This window comes from Phalaenopsis equestris, unplaced genomic scaffold, assembly GCF_001263595.1.
Source record: "Phalaenopsis equestris unplaced genomic scaffold, ASM126359v1 Scaffold000107, whole genome shotgun sequence".
NCBI classification, from domain to species: Eukaryota; Viridiplantae; Streptophyta; class Magnoliopsida; order Asparagales; family Orchidaceae; genus Phalaenopsis; species Phalaenopsis equestris.
Window position 1 is genome coordinate 5,163,628 of NW_018164549.1, and position 5,363 is coordinate 5,168,990.

Here is a 5,363-nt window from a genome sequence, read left to right on the forward strand (position 1 = left end):
ACCCCCCCCACCCACCCCTAATGTTGCAACCATCTCTACCTCATGCCTTGCCCCTACTACCACCCCTACCTCCACCTCGATTGGAGTGGGGTTGAGTGCACAGAGGCCTACTCTACCTCTATCGGGCAGAAGTCAATGGATAGGAGCTAGCACCTTGAGCCTGCCAGCAACACAAGTTTTTTTTAAGGATATTGTCGGTAATCTTTCTTTTTCAATTGAATATAAAACTAAAAAATATGTGGTTTTAAGGGTTTACCCCTCGACCCAGACTATTCATGTCATTTTGGATATCATGCAGAGCAAGTACGACTCATTATTATTATCGTAGGACATTCCGATAGCCATTCGAGCTCTTTGATTTTAGGAGTTTGTGGTAAGTATCATACACAAATAACATAAATTATTTTTTTTATCGATATAACATAATCCCTGTAATATTTATAGAAATAATTCTCGTGGCGCCTAGAGCACGCAACATCTTCTATGGCTAGGAGAGGTTGTTTTTGCCTTACTGTTTAGGGCTTGAGATTTTCGATACTACCAGAAGAAGAGGGAGCAGGTAAAGTTGAACACGCAGTCAGATTGTGGAGGCATGGGGCTCTCTAAGCACAATCGTGAGGCGCTCACACATATGGAATACAAGCAAAGGATGGTAAGATTTCTTTTATTTTATAAGGTTTTCTATAATTCAAAGATGCATTCTAAATATTTCCTTTTATGGGCAAAATGTGGAGATTGGAAAAAAACATTACACCGCGGGAGGCGGTCTAACTAGTCTGGATCAACGACAGATCCCGTGCGACCAAGGTAATTAACAAGCTAAACTAGTAACTAGTTTGAATGTTAATACATGTTAGCTCTAACTAAATATAACTATTTTTGTTTGTAGGAGAGATTCCAGCAGCTAAAGGAGAGTCGATCCGAGGTGTCGTAAGGTATTACATTCCGCGAGCGTGATCCTTTCAAGTACGATCTGTCGAGGGAGGCTGCTAGAGGTAAGAAGGTGTGTCTACGGGCTTAGGTCGCAGAGGTTTGCATAAAACGCTCACTCCTTCACCAGTGCATCCTCAATTTTTACCTCCACCACACAAGATGGGAGATCTCCAGGCGTGTTGCAGCATTCACTTCCGAGATGGGGCCCACTTCTTTTAGATGAGGTTAGAGTTGGAGGTCAACATGGAGACCAAGCTAAAGGCTAAGTTGGTTTCCTTTCGGCAGCGGATGAGGGAGCATGGCAAGACAGCGATGACGTTGGAGGAGCAGGAAGTGGCGGAGAAAGATGAGGAAGAGGATGATTATGAGGGGTTTTTTTTTCATTTTTTCCTCATGTTTATGTAAAGTTTGACATAAATCGTTTTTGTGAACAGTGATAAACATATTTTAGAGTAATTATATTTTATTTATTTTATTATTTGATTGTATAAATTACTGTGGATAGCTATGTTATTTCATTAAATGCTCAGAATTGTATATAAATGTTGTGATAGTAGGTGTTGTAATGTAAATACGAAAGAAAAAAAATTGTTTTTTTTCTAATGATACAGATTTCTGAAGGCTTTTCGTCAGTTATGCGACGGTTTCGAATTTATCCGTAGACAAAACCGACGGCTAGTCAATGGACATTTTTACCGGCGCCTAATAGACACATAACTGATGTTAAAGTTGTGTCACACAAAAACAATGGGTGCAAAACTTTTTTTTATTGTTAGCTCGTCAGTTATAAAAAATGACATATAAATAAGGCTTAATTGACGGTTTTTACCTACATCAGAAAACTGACGGGTGCGACACATTTCCGACAACTAACCCTTCGGTTATAAAAATTGACGCTTAACCGATGACTTTTACTTATGTAAAAAACGGATGGGTTCAACAATTTTCCGAAACTTAACACATTAGTTATAAAAAATGGCACATAAACAACGTAAAACCAACAGTTTTGTCAGCTTAAAAAAATCGATGGGTGTGACACTTTTCGACGTATATTCCACTAGTACAGGCGGACAAAAACCGTTGGTGATACAAACCGACGAACCGACGATCACCATTGATTCAATTTTTCTTGAAAAAAGCTACGACATTAAGTTGTCGGATAACTGTCGGTAAATTAATACTGTCGAAATATCAGTCAGTTTTTTGAATTACCGACGAGCGTTATACCTACAAGCCAAAACCATCGATAACATTCAAAGCGAAGGTTCTCTTTATCATAACCAATGGATTGTGGCCGTCAGAAAAAAAAGAAAAGTAATAAATTCTTGTAGTGTAACTTATATCTTACTAAAAATTAGGGTGACAATGTATCATAATTAAAATACACTCAAATACTAGGTTATCTTATCAACCAAGCAAACTACTCTCGACTTGATATTACTCATGTTATAGAAAAATTATGTAGATGTACAAGTAACCCATTCAAAACTCATTTGTAACGTAATAGAAATGATGTTTAAATGTTTAACAGACACATTAAAGTATTACAGTCAAGTGATTTTTTCTATAATGCTAGAAGGGTGTTGTGATCCTAATTGGATTGCTGACAATGATGATGCAAAACTTACTGGTGGTTATGTTTTCACATATTGTGGTGGTGCACTATCAGCAAAATCTACTAAATAAATATCAATGTTAAGATCTACTATAAAAATATAATTTATAGCACTTAATCTTGCTATTTTTGATGTGGAGTGGCTTAAAGGCTTATTAACTTTATTTACTTAATTATATTGACAAACTTAGGTTTATTATTTTAATAAATTATAATAATCAATTAGCTATAACAAAAATAAAAAAGTGCAAAATATAATGATAAAAAAAATGCTATTTGAGAATATAAAATTATTATATAAATTATATCAATGAAGTGTTGCCACTTACCATTTTATTTACTCTAAGAAAAATATTGCAGATCCATTAATGAAAGGGCTTGCGAAGGCTTCTATATTGAAATCGAATATTTAGCACACCTAGGGATGGTCGGGTCTCGTCTAATAGCCTTCGGTCATTCCTTTTAACCATATATATATAATTATAATTATAGATCTTAATGAAATTGAAGATAAAATTTTATGAGATATTACAATTGTAGTGTATCGTAATGTATGCCAAAAATGTGTCAGCACAAATCTTTAGAGAATTTGATGGTTCGATGGAGAAACAATAGTAATAGGCGAAGGAATCGATCAACAAATCATTATCCACTCGGACCAAGTCAAAGAAATCCGTCCGAGGGATCCGGATCGATCGGCTACCACTACCTTCGACTTCTTATGTCTCTGAAACCCCAGCATCATTAGCCTAAGTTGATCAGACTGCACGAAGAACAAAATGATCGGTAGTCTCCTCCCACTCGAAAGGACCCACCAATGAGCATATTAATCTCATACGTGAAAAATACTAAAATAGCTCTAACTATCCTAATAAAATGAAGGCATAAATGTATTCTCACATCTGTACCCCTATGGCTATAAATAAGGCATTATTTATCAAATAAAGATTATGTATTTCTACTGTTCATTACTCCTCTCTCTCTCTCTCTCTCTCTCTCTCTCTCTCTCTCTCTCTCTCTCTCTCTCTCGTTTCTATAATGCTCTATTCATTGGGTGTGTTTCCGGGAAAGTTTTAGATTCAACAATTAGAGATCTCACCTATTTAAGTGTTACAAGAATAGACTATGACATGGGTTCTTATTGAGACCTTAAATCACGTAGGAATAAAGATGAATACACATGACTTTTAAAATGCACCCTTGAATAGAACGCATTGTTTGTTTCATTTCATGTATGTACCAAATGATACAATAGTTTATATACATATTTCAAAATATGAGTTATTATTGTATTTGTTATTCTTAGTCTTTGGTTATATTAAGTGAATGTTCAAATTGTTCACTTATTTTATTCGCCTCCAATTATTTTAATTATTTTTTTGGGAGAAAATAAAATAAAAATTAAATTAAAAAGAGAGAGTAATGGTATAACAATATCACATTATAACATTATAACCTTATATCATTAATTTAACGCTATAACTTTATAAAATGTTAATAACATAATATATAACATAAATTAATTTAAATATAAATAAATTAATTGGTCTATAACTTAAAATAATATTTTTTAAAGGCAATAAATCATAAATAATATTTATTATTTTGCTCTTAACTTTTAATTAAAGAGAGATGAGAATATGAGTTTGAAAGGAGATAAAAAATTATGTATTTTTCTCATACTTTCTTTATCAACTAGAGCCGGGTGATCAATCCGAAGTTTCGTTGCTTAGTCGTGATGCAAGCACAATCAATGCAAAAGGACACGTATCTCATAAATAGTACCGAGAACTATAACTTGGTTCACCCAAATCTTGATATACTCTAAGGATAGTGTCATCGACACGCCTCATTCTCAGACTATTTCAATCTCATTATGTTAACTTTATTTATATAAATTTATTGCATTTATTTTATAACTTTTAAAATTCTAACAAGATCATTGTTGTTCCATGCAAGGTATTTTATTAAGACTAACAATTCAACAAAAAATCTAGAGTCTAGCATGTGATGTAAGAGTTAGGAAAATTGTCATGGTGTCTAATCTTGCATGAATACTGGTTGAACATATAATATCATAATTTTTGACCGAACAATAAAACAATTTACCAAAGACTACTTTTTCGTGCCATGTCAATAGCATAATGTCAAGTCATGTAAATGATTTTAGCTGGGATAAGTTGAACAACTATTATGTTACTTAATGTAATAGACTGCATTGTTTTGCACGTACTTTTCAATGAAAGCGACGTTTGCTTTGTTAGATCTTCTACCAACCCACATTTAGGGATGCATGTTAATGATCCCTTCTCCAACCAATCGTTTATTGATTTATATATATATATATGATTCAAAAATCACAAAGAAGAAAAATCAAGATGAAGAATGAGCTCTCACAATTAGACACCAGCAATATCATACAGAAAGGAACTTATTACTCTGATGGAGATCAAGTTAACAGCTCTCCTAAATCTTCTAGGAGAGCAGGCTTGAGGCATCATGTTTAATGTTATGGTTTGGAATATTTAGGGAGTGGCGGACCCTTCCTCCCTTAATAGATTTAAACACCTTTGCAGGGTCCATAAACTTATTTTTTTTTGCGATTCTCGAGCCTCTAGTTACTATTAACAAAGATAGAATTTTACTCAGTACAATTCCTTTTGCAACAAAAATAACAAAATATGGTTTTTTTTGGAAACGCAGTGTCAATATCTATATTAATCAAGATGATGATCAATTCATTCTATTTACTTATCACATGGAGGAGTATCATGGTTGGGCTACCTTTGTCTATGCAGGATGCTCTATGCAAAGT